Source organism: Barbus barbus, assembly GCF_936440315.1.
Source record: "Barbus barbus genome assembly, chromosome: 15".
Lineage (NCBI taxonomy): Eukaryota > Metazoa > Chordata > Actinopteri > Cypriniformes > Cyprinidae > Barbus > Barbus barbus.
This window is the reverse complement of record NC_136743.1, coordinates 30,457,864-30,471,193: the sequence shown is the minus strand read 5'-3', so window position 1 is coordinate 30,471,193 and position 13,330 is coordinate 30,457,864.

Below are 13,330 nucleotides of genomic sequence, written 5' to 3'. Positions count from 1 at the left end.
GGACGTCAAGGAGGGTCACATCTACTGAGAACACATTACATGATGGCAGGTGCAAGAGTTAGATCAAATATTTATTCTACAAAAAATGTAAAAAAAAGATGAAAAACTGATTATATATAATATAGCAGCTGCAACTAAATATGACCAAAAAAAAGGTTCATTATATTTAGTGCATTTATTAATGCCGTCTAGTGTTTGTTTTTTGTTTTGTTTTGTTTTTACAACAGCCACTGGGTTCACATCTGGTCTTAATGAACATTTGGTTTAGATAAGTAAATAAATAGATAGATAGTATGCACTACTTTTTATCTATCTATCTATCTATCTATCTATCTATCTATCTATCTATCTATCTATCTATCTATCTATCTATCTATCTATCTATCCATCCATCCATCCATCCATCCATCCATCCATCCATCCATCCATCCATCCATCCATCCATCCATCCATCCATCCATTTTTTTTTTCATATTATATTATATTATATTAATTGTATTATATTATATCATTATTTTTTCCCATTTTTTACTTATTTTAGTACCAATACAATATATGCATTCATTCATTCCAAATGTGTATTACATATTACCAATGGCTGCTGTAAAGGGAGGGGGAGGGGCCTTGCTAGTGCTCGGTCTTATTTAATTAATTAATTGATTTACTTGTTCTTCTTACATCCTCTTCTTCTAAAGTTTAAAGGGGTCATGGGATTTACAGTATACAGTGTCATGAGTATATTTCTAGTCCAATCACTAGATGTCAGTAGGTGCACACTCATCTGTAAGCTGATGAAGTTTCCATGTGCAGACCTAAGATGGAATAAAGACACAGGTGAATTCAGTCAGTTCATCTGTAGCTGAAACACAGATCAGGAGAAGCAACATGAGAAAGAATTGTTGTGTGTGAAATATGAAAACACGGTGAAACTCACAAAACCGTGTCCAGTCTATGGCAAAGTCTGGAAATAAATGGAGTAACAGTGTCACTCAAACTGGACACAGGAGCGAAAGTCAATCTGATCTCTGAGCACGAACCAGACACAGACAAACAATGCTCAAAATGACAAAAAGGCTGTGATGGGGATGATATGTTTCATTGAACAGTTCATACCAAATTAAAAACTGGGAGAAGACCTGTTGTGAAAGACATAACCATATGGGTAACTAGTGCTTATATTTCTCAATATGATATTACAATATATACACTACACATTTGTATGAGTTTGATACACTCAATTAATTTCTCTTTCAAGAATTAATACTTTTACATAATGTTTACATAAAGCTGATCACAAATGATCTCACTTTATTGTTTGCATAGTTACATACTGTATTTCATTTATAAAAATATGTGTGATGGTATATAAGAAAAAAAATGTGTACGCAAACATTAAAATTTTAGATTTTTGGACAATTGGTTGTCTTGATAAAGTCAAGGCGACATGGTGGGTGGAAAATGAGATTTGACATTTATAACTTCATCGACTAAGTGCTTTATGTACCATATATAAATGCATTGATATATATCACAATATACTCCTCATAAATACATTTATTGTACATACATGTTGCCATATAAATATATGTGAGTACATATGTTCAAAAATATTTATATACAAACAGTACCATATTTTAACACGGAAATTAATACTTTCAGCAATAATTAATTAAATGACAGTAAAGACATTTATAATGTTACAAAAGATTTATATTTGATTTAAATGCTGTTCATCAAAGAATCCTGAGGGGGAAAAGTGTACAACTGTTTTCAACACTATATCACCTGTCACAGTTAAAGTATTACTATAGAAAGCATCAAGCAGGGAATCAGATCCCTATTTACTGCTGAATTACTGATTTGATTCTCCTCTCAAGCATGCTTTGTCCCTGCTGAGATCTTAATGCAGGGCTGGGAAACTCTGGCTCTCCAGATCCAATATCCAGCAGAGTTTAGCTCCAACGCTGATCAAACTCACATGCCTGTAGCTTTCTAGTGATCCTGAAGTCCTAGATTAGGATGGGTTTGATTAGGGCTGGACTAAACTCTGCAGGAAATTAGATCTTGAGGGTTAGAGTTGTGAACCCCTGTCTTACAGTTTTTGTTGCTTGCTTTGGTACTAATTTCACAAGTAAGGTGTACTTTTTCAAAACTATTAGTACGAAAATCCAAACTGATCACACTTGTAACACAGCTTGTCATTCTTTCAAAACCTGATGTAATGCTTTTATTCAGTTGCACATTGTCAGTCCACATAATCACCGTTTCAAACACAAGATTAGTGTAATATGCAATGACAACATTTGGTTTAATCATAGAAACACAACAGTATGATCTTTCAGTTTAGTACTTTTAACAATCAGTTCATTTAATAGCAAACAATACAAGATACGCGTTTCAAATCGGCCTTAGTGCTGAAATTAGTAATATGCTACAGTACTGTAAAAGACAGATTACACAGTTTTCACATTAGGCAATACACTTACATTACCCAACTTTTACAGAATCTATCATTTCCATAATATCTATTTTATGTGTAATCAAGTGAAGGATCAATGAAGACATCCTCTCCAATCATTTGGGCAAATTTGTTTTTATTTTTCAGATTGTAACATAGGTTTACCTTCAATAATGAAATGTACACTTAAATAACACAAAATAACTAAATAAAAAGAAAAACCATAACATTTAGTGCACACACATTACATTAATTTGGATCAAGCCTGTCTTGATCATTTGGCCATAGATTCTCGTCCACATCACAATGAATGTCATCATTGTTCATGCACCTTGGAAAAAATCTTCTGGCATGGCGAATCCATTCTTGACATTGGTCTACACTGATGTGATCACATGCCTCATCCATGGCCTGAAGGAGGGTGGTGCGCTCAAGGGGTTGGCGATCATAGACCTTCCACCTCCATGCTGAGAAAAATTCCTCAATAGGGTTGAGGAAAGGAGAATATGGAGGCAGGTAGAGGGTCATGAATCGCGGATGGGCCTGAAACCATGCTTGAACAACCTCTGCATGGTGGAACCTAACATTGTCCCACACAATTACATATGTGACCCCTTCACCTTGACAGGCCGGCTCAATTTCATTGAGAAACTCAATGTGCCTTGGATTTATGAGTTTTTTGATGATACGAAAAAATCCCGCATCCAAAGAGCACCGATTAATGGATTTTTTACACCCCAGCAGCAACTTTTTTGCATAATTGTGAATTTTTAAAAAGTAATTTACGCTTTCCTTTCATCTAGGCTGGACTACTGCTACTACTTTATTTTGGGATTAGCCAGACAGCTTTATCCCATTTGCAGCTTGTTCAAAATGCTGCGGCTCAACTCTTGAGTGGGGTTAAAAACAGGGAGCATATTACTCCTATCTTACACTCACTACACTGGTTGCCTGTTCGTTTTAGAGTGGATTTTAAAACGTTGCTCCTTGTTTACAAAGCTCTAAATGATTTGGCCCCTACATATCTCTGTGAGTTATTGATTGAGTATCAACCCACTAGATCCCTTCGGTCTTCCAACCAGGATCTATCGTTTACCCCTAAGTCGAGGCTTAAGTGTTGGGGTGATCGTGCTTTCTGTATTGCTGCCCTCAGGCTTTGAAACGCCTTGCCATTATCCATTAGACAAGCCTCTTCTCGTAATATTTTTAAGTCCAGGCTAAAGACATACAGTATTTATTTTCTAAAGCGTATGGCTGATGGGATATCTGCATGGTTTTAATACTTTTCTGTTTGTCTGTTGTATGTTTTTTTTTTTTTGATGACTTGCTGGAAAGTTCAAGTTGTAATTAATTGTGCTATATAAATAAATTGTCATTGTCATGAACTGAGAATCAGAAGAACCTGAAAGAGAGATAAAACTTACATTGTCAGGACAGAGGATGGTCAAATCAGATCAAGTCTTTTGAAGATATAATTAGCATATAATAATGAATTAATGTTGTAGAGTAGCCTATCTTAACACTGCTACTGTCAGTCACAGTCATTCACAGTGAACAGAAAAGAACAAGAAAAACAAAAAAGAGGAATTTTGAATCTGTTCATTATTACTGTGACTGAAATTTAAATAAAGACTGTAATTTTGAACAAAAAGTTTGATTTTTTTTTCAATGTTTGCATGGTATTAGTCGTTTGTGATCTTGAATAATTAGTTGTAATAACTTGTTTGTTCACATCCTTTACATCAGTGTTTTTAGTCTATCCACTAGATGTCAGCAGAGAAAAGTGAATTATAACAGTTTCTTCAATGGGACAAGAAATATTAGCCTACAATTCAATTCTTTCTTTCTCTGCTTCCTTCTGAGGGTTTTCTCTCTAGTCACCAGCCTTCCTTTATGCAAAGAAAAGATATTACCTCATATTTTAATCAGTATTTAAACTTAATGTATATTGAAAATATACTGAACGATATATTGTGTTAATATATTACAACATAAGGAATTGCTACATTTCATATTGAAAAATATGTGACAATGTATTTAATGTATGTAATTGTATATTCATAATATATAGATTTACATAAAATAGTGTACTGTGTGTTTTAGGATATTTGAACATATATGCAATATATGAGTATATACAGTATGTGGAAGAAAATATATATATTGTGATATAATATTGCAGTCAGTATATTAACTCTCGTTTTCCATCCACCATAGGAATGTTGAGCCGCTTACTGTATTACTGAGCTCACATCTCCAAAAACATTGAAGCAAATTTACAGCAAACGTTAACTTTATTAACAAACCACATATTTGAGGTCTAAACAAGTATATTCTCGCCTAAAAACTGTTAAAACTACATTTCATGACACAAAAACTGTATTATTCATACAATTATAGTGAATTTGGGTGTCTTTGCCACCAGCTACTGCCGGTTTTAGTTTCATATTTAAAAACACATTTCCCTCCCATCATTTTATATTTCTATGTTCAAAATGTTATGTTTAATACGTTAATCTCATAACATTATTTATGCATTTATAATTGTTATAAATGCATTCATGCCACCCAGTTTTATTTAGAGGTGGTTAATATAAAACAACACAAGTTAATATGCCTGTGATGGCCGAACCCGAGGCCACACATTGATAAGGGTAACTCTGCACTCATGCATCCATATAGGAAATGATGACAGTAGCTCTGCTGGTGGTCCGGAAATGGAAGATGATTCGTGTAGCAGGTTGGCAGGAGGGAATGAATGGAGGAAAGTAGACAGTCGGAAAAGAAAGAAAACTAATAGTCCACGATCATTTACGGATAGTGGAAAGGATGATCACGTGAGTAGGAAAAATACAGAAGAATATAAAGTAATGATGAAATTTGCAGAGCCTGGTATGACGATAAACCCAATTAAACTGACTAAATGTCTAAATAAAGCGTTAGGAGAAATAAATAGTGCAAAGACTCTGAGAGATGGAAACTTGATTATCATGTGTAAGGATGGAAAACCACAAAAGAAGGCACTAAGTATAAATTCGATGCTTGGATTCTCGGTATCATGCACATTGATGAAGATGAAGCCTTTAGAGGCGTAATAACTGGAATTCCTACTGATGTACATCCTGATAAAATTAAAGTTGTGTTGAAAGGGGGAAGGCAATTGGAGCAAAACGGCTACAATATGTGAAAAATAAAGAAAAGTTGGACAGTCTATCGGTTATGCTTCAGTTTGAGGAAGAAAGAATGCCAGAGAGGGTAAAAATAGGCTAAGTTGCCCAGTAAGACCATACGTACCTCCTCCACTTTTAAGTGCCAGAAATATGGACATGTTAGTGCAGTTTGTGCAAGATGTGGGGGTGATCATGCATATGGTAAATGTGGCGAAGGAGCGAAGGCAAAATGCTGCAATTGCGGAGGTGAGCATAGTGCTGGATTTGGAGGATGCATTGTTCACAAACATGCTGTCAAAATTCAAAATGTAAGAATTACTGAGGGGTTGACTTATGCTGAAGCAGCCCAAAGAGCAAAACAAAACGAGCAGATTCAGAGAGAGATACAAATGCAAGAATGGACTGGGAATACTTTGGCTCAGAGAAAGATAAAAGAGGATAGTTTGATGATCGGGAAAATTGAATTTGTTTCATTTATGGCTGAAGTGGTAAATTGCTCTGTTCAAACAGAAAGCAGAACGGAGAGAATTAAAATCATCATAAGAGCAGCTGAGAGATACTTGAAGGTAGCATGTGTGATGTTGGAAAAAATAAATGACATGCGAAAGACTCAATCTAGTTCTCAAACAACATGTGGAAGTGCATATAATAATGGTTTTAACGATTTTGCATTGGAATGCCAGAAGTCTTATTGCAAATGGACCAGAATTTTAAAAAAATGACCTACTAAATAAGAAACCTAACATAATTTGTGTACAAGAAACATGGTTAAAACCTAAATTAAATTTTGTCCTGCAAGGATATATTTATGGGGAAGTACTAATGATGATCAGAATGGGGATGTTGTAGAAGAAATAATAGACAGTAATGGGTTAGTTTGTTTAAATGATGGTAGAAATATAAAAATAGATTTGGTACGTGGTATTGGGTCAGCTATAGATTTAACATTGGTTTCTGAAGATATAGCTAGTAAATGTGAATGGGACGTTTGGGATGATAATAATATGGGTAGTGATCACTATATAATTGTATGTAAGGTGAGTGTATTAGAACATAAGGTGATTTTAGCTCCAAGGTGGAGATTTATAAAATAAGAATGAATTATTGGGTCAGTTTAAAGGGACATAAAGAGACTCATCCAGTAAAGGGAGTGATTGAAGAATGCTGGGAGCATGGAAATGAAAATATTAAAAGCTTTGGATGGGTTGTTAAAAGGGAAGCACAAGTAGTTGGTATTGCAGATTGTGAGGTGAGCCCAACTGTGATATTATCCAGTGTTCCACCATGGATCTTTCCAATACCAAAAGTAGATTTTCAAATACAAATAATAATTAAGAATGAGAAAGATACCCCTAAGAACATTATTGCACAGCAGTATTTAGATCAGTCTTATCCAGCATGGTTACATATATTTACTGATAGTTCTATAGACCCTATCTCTGGTAGAACAGCTGCTGCAGTATTTATTCCAAAGTTTCAAACTCGTATTAAGAAGAGAATAACTGTGTTATATGTATCCGTGTATAATGCAGAATTAATTGCCATGGTGGTAGCACTCCAGAGGGTGGAGGACGTAAAACCAAGGTTCTAGTTTAAATCAGTCTCTTTTTAATATAGGAAAACATGAAACAGGTCAGTGCATTTATTGTAATCAGGCTGAAACTATAGAGCATGTTTTAATAAATTGTAAAAAATATGAAAAAGAAAGGAATCAGGAAGTAAGAAATATAGGTGTTGAATCATTTAATTTGACAAGTCTTTTGATAAAGCATGCAAGGTCAAATATATGGTGCTATTATAAAATATATTAAAGAAATAGGACTAATCCGGAGAATTTATAATTATAATTTACTAATTACATTATTATTTTTTTTTTTTATTGTTGTTTTATTTATTGCCATCCGCTTTATATTGAGTTAAAATTTGTTTGACCTCAGTTACTCCAGTCTAGCTAGATTGTTTATTAGACCCAGTTGATTTACTTTTGTATTTTTTGAGACTTTTTCTTATTTTTTTTGGATAAAATAAAATTCCTTTTTGTTTGAATCCTGCGTGCTTCTGCCTATCTTCCTGGCATATGGTGGATTCCTCACAATACCCCTTATTTACCTTAAGTATCAAAATACATTTTAAAAGTAACCTTCCCAACCCTGTATACACACACACACACACACACACACACAGCTATACATATAGTATGTAATATATAGCCATACATGGTCCATGCGTACATTGCAATATACTGAAAAATATAAGCATAATACTAGTTTCCATATGGATATGTATTATGTAATATATCACACTATATTTTCTAGTATATTCCCATGTATTTTTGTTCTGTCTGCTGGTGTCTGACCTTCCTGCCTGCATCTGAATATTGCGTCTCAACCCCTCTTGTATTAGGTGCTGCTTCTGATTGATCTCCTGGTGCTGACTTCTGCCTAACTTTGACTCGTCTGGAGTTCATCCTGGGATTTGGTGGCCCGCCGACAGTTTGTATTCCCCACTTGGATATGGTTTATGGCTTATGTCTGGTCATTCTATCCCATAGCCCAGACATACGAAGACTGCAGGATATCATTGTCATACGCAGCAAGCTCATTTAAAGTTACTGTAAGTCTTTTGGCAGCTTCCTTGACAAGATTCCGTCTTGTTTTTTACATCAGCTTTTGACAGGTGCCCTGTTCTCTGGAACATTATTGTGGAGCCCCTTTGTTTCCACTTGTTGATAATGGCTTTCACAATAGCTGCAAAAAGAGGCTTTGGAAACATCTACAGTTTTCAAACCATCCTTTGTCCAGAAATTCTTCCCAGTTTTTCTGTAAAATTTTTATTGTAAAAAGGGTTTTCTGTACTAACATTACATCCATATTTTGTTGCGTTACTTGAAAGACAAATGCCCTTTTCTGGATATCCCTTGCCATATTTAGATTTAAACACCCACAGTAATTCTACTTACAGAAGCAAGAAAATTGCCTAGACAGACAAAAGACACCCCCCTCCCCCCAAAAAAATAAAATAAATGTAAATTTAATACCATTTCATATTCTTCGTTAAGTGTATTTTATTTGATCTTATGCACTTTATTTTTTTCTTCAACATAAAGATTTCTTGACCTGTGAATCCACCCTCTCCTGTCAACACAATCTAAAAATGTGGAGAGAAAAAAACGTATTTGTCCCTTTCATTCATTTAGATTTTCCTGATCTCCATACACCAACACAGCTCACAGGGTACATTCACATGAAAACTACTACTAAAAACTGGCATGTTTTTCCTTTTGCGTTTTTGAAAAATTCCACATACATACAATAACGTTGTCAAAAAGATCACTGTTCACACCAATCCACGAAAATAACCAAAAGCACTGTATTATGCATGCCAGGCCAGTAGATGGCGATGCCACTTTTTAAAGAAACACTACTCACCTGCACACATACTGTACCTGTGGACTGAACACATAATACACATGCGTATGATGTCACTATTTTGACACCGAGATGATAACGGTATAATATTCAAATCTTGCACTCTGAAGCCTGTTTTCAAAAGTTTGCATTTTCAGACCCCCAAAATGGTGTTGTCAAGTAAATGAACGGCCACAATGCACAAAAAGTTTTTAGTTGAACCTGCTGTTGTGTAAACACCCCACTCACTCTCACTTTAGGGAGATGATTAATCAAAAATCATTAATGTCTTCTTTTGCCTTGATATCATTACATCTGTGATGTTTGAAGGTCATCTCCTCCAAACTCAGCCACAACAGCAACTGCAACCGTCGCAGCAGTGACTAGAGATTTTTAAGCACTTTATATACAACGGATTCAGACATTGCTCCATATAATTCATGCATTTTCTCACCTGCAGAACTCCCGTTTGTCTTGTGTCAGTGTCGCAAGAGTCTGATGGCTGTAAGATGAATGGCACAGAGGATGGACCATAGATGCTTCTGAAAACTGACAGTCCATTAATATTGAATGATATTTATAGTGTTATTCTTTCTGTTCTCTCCCTCAGTTGGTGCTGCAGCTGCTCTCCTAAGTTAAAATGAACACACACTCCATCCTTGACTTCACAACTGTTTTGATATGTGTTGGAGTTTGCGGTAAAGGGGTGCCGGAAGAGATCAGGCAGTGGTGTTGAATGGATGGTGTTTAACCTATCACAAATCATTTACTGTCAGATAAATCTAGACCTTAAAGGAATAGCTCACCTAAAAACAAAAATTCTATCATTTACTGTTGTTCCAAAGGTTTGTTTAGTTTAGTTTTGTTTCAGTGTCCATGTGCACTGTGTTGAAGTAGTTTTCTATAAATGTGAAAACGTTGATTTAAAAGTAACCGTTAGTGTAGTGTTGGGGAAATACCCAAAAAGCAATCCAAGACAGAATACTGCATGCAAAAATTTAATATTATTTATTTCTTTCAGTCCAAATAATTGTTCTACATGAAAGACAAAGGACAGCAATGTGTGTAATTACATTTGATGTTTTCTTTTGATTAGAGTCTCGACTAGCTCTGAGGCCACGACTGAGCAACTGGCTTTGGTCCACAAACCTTGATGATGACACAGTTTTGGATTTGGTTTTGGTTGTTAGTCATTTATCTCCATCATTACATGACACCAAATTAAGCGTGTGGAAAGCAGAGCTGAGAGGAGAGGTAAATGTAAATTATCCATCTGACTCGGAGGACAATAATTGGCTAAATGTCACAGCGTTAATCCAATGGCCTGTCATCAAGGAAGCTTTTACTATTACAAGTCCAAATGTCTCCAATGAGACATATGCTAAAACTCAAATGTCTTTTAAAGTTCAGACGTCATGTCAGCAGAGTGTGGGATTACAAATTTCAGAATCTGAATCTTAACAATCCTTTCCAGTATACTCACCTATCTCACCATTCCTCCGAGTAGGCTGATTAATTAAGGATTACAATGTTGGTTGTGTGAACAATCTCTCTATGGAATATCGCTTTTCTATCTCGGGCATAAACTTTGATAATGGAAAGTCATGAATACCTTCCTCCTGTGAGCTTTGTTCCCTCTCCAACAGCTTTCTTGCAGCTTCTAGCTCTTACTCATCACTCAAAAAAGAACAAAATAATTTATCTTTAAATTTGCCCGACATCTGGACGTCTTCTCCTTTCTGCTATTCAACAGTAATTTGCAGTGCCTTTCAGTAAGGGAAGAAAAATTACAGTAGTACCTCTGAATCACAAAGAGGCGGAATGATAAAATATTCCTCAAAATGCTCAGCAAAAGCAGCTGGGTCATGCTCTTTCACAATGCAAAATTGCAGAAACCCTTCTTTCACAGGTAGGGCTTCGATAAGGAAGGTTGACTTGGTTGTACATGACAGGTTTTACTCCTAAATCAGAACAAAGAGAAAAAGAGGATGCACTGGGGTTGACATCAGAGTTTTAATTTGTTAATCTGGATATAAACAATCCACTACAGATTTTCCCAATTTCTGCAAATGTTTTGGGCTCGTTCACACTATTTCAATACGGAAAGTCAGCTTTTCTTCTGCTGACTCAGACTTGTCATCCACCTCTATCTGAAAGCAACAATGGAGCGTCAACAAAGAAATTACTGGTCACCAAGTATTTAGTGTCTTTAATACACTCTCTACAAACAAACAAAACAATTGTTTTATACAAGAAAATGTAGAGCTTTTAGGGGAAGCATTTACAAGGAAATCAGAAGAGGGCCTAAAACAGATCCTTGCGGTACTCCTTTGTGAGATGAGAGCACTGTGATAAGATGATCTCAACTTTTCAGGGTTTTCAACCTCTTTGTCCATTTCTGAAAATTAATAATTCTTTTCCACAAGGATTTTATTTAGAGTTGGCTGAGAACCTGGAACAAGCCATGCTTTTCTCACTGTCTCTATTACACGTCTGAATACTTTGGGCACTATAATACTCCGTAATAGTAAAGAAGAACACTGAACACTGTCTAGCCTTGTAACAGGCTTGCATTCCAGATCATTGTGTCCTAATTTATCTGCTGATGCACTGGTTCACAATCAAATTGATTTGCATAGACAAACACATTTTAAGCCTACAAAAATGTCCTAAAACTGAAACTGTGTAAAAAAGTTATTTCTCCGAACCAATAAGTTTGTGCTGCATAACAACAAGTGATACTAATGATTACTTCTTTATGCAAGCTACACATTTCAAGATGGAGAATGATTATATCAAACAAACAGCAACCTTAGAACTTCTTCAGAAATCATTCCATACTTAACAGTCCCTGACAACAACCACCCACTGTCAAAATTGTTGTAATCAGGATGTGCATAAAACACTAACACTGTCATCATGCAAAATGGATAAGACGACAACATTGTCAGCAGTTTGCATCCAGCGGTTAATTTGCCATCTGCTCCACCTGAAGGGTGATAATTACATAGAAATAGGATGAGATGGCTGCTTTTCCAAGTAAGAATGAGGCAATATATATGCATAAAACCCCGCAAAGCTTTTTGAAGGTGTTTAAGAATTTCATTAAACCTGGTGTTATGTCTTAAAAACATGCTGATAAAAGAGCACTGATGCTGGTTGCTTGTTTATAGGTCTCTTTTATGCATCTCATTCGGCTGATGTTCATACAGGCAGATTGTTTTGTTGCAGTTAGTACTGTCGCATTGGTGCACACCTGGGACAAAAGTTTTATGGATGTCCCATAAATTGGATAGTTAGGAACTCCACAAAATTGTGCTTTTAACCGACTATTTTTTTAGGGCTCTTGAGAGCATGAACCTGATTAAGTTACATGACAGATGTTCTAGGAACCAGATCCTGATTCAAGAAGTCTTGTCCTTGAAGGAAGTGATAGAGATGTCTTTGGCTGCTGCTTTGTCTTTTTAGGCATCTCTTCCTGAAAGCTTCTCTATGCAGACATACTCAAGAGTTTGGGACAGGGACTGTCTATAAGAGGCAGTTGCCTTGGCTCAAAATACCTGGTGCAAGTTGTCATGGTGGATAAATCACTACTTTTGCAGTATCTAACGAGGGCACATATATATATATATATATGTTTATTTATTTATTTTTACAGTCGTGGTCAGAATTATTGGCACCCTTGGTAAATATGACCAAAGAAGGCTGTGAAAATTAATCTGCATTGTTAATCCTTTTGATCTTTTATTTACAAAATTCACAAAAATCTAACCTTTCATTGGAGAATAAGATTTTAAAATGGGAGGAAATATCATTATGAAATAAATGTTTTTCTCTAATGCACATTGGCCACAATTAACGACACCCTTTTATTCAATACTCTTTGAAACCTCCATTTGCCAGTTTAACAGCTCTAAATGTTCTCCTATAATGTCTGATGAGGTTAGAGAACACCTGACAAGAGATCAGAGACCATTCCTTCATCCAGAATCACTCCAGATCCTTCAGATTCCCAGCTCCATGATGGTGCTTCTTCTCTTCAGTTCACCTCACTCATTTTCTACAGGGTTCAGGTCAGAGGACTGGAATGGCCAGCAGAAGCTTGGTTTTGTGATCAGTGACCCATGTTTGTGTTGTTTTTGAGGTTTGTGTTTGGATTATTGTACGGTTGGAAGATCCAAACATGGCCCATTATAAGATTTCTAACAGAGTCAGTCACTTGTTGATTTTTTATCTGTTGGTATTTGATAGAATCCATGATGCCATGTGTCTAAACAAGATGTCCAGGACCTCCA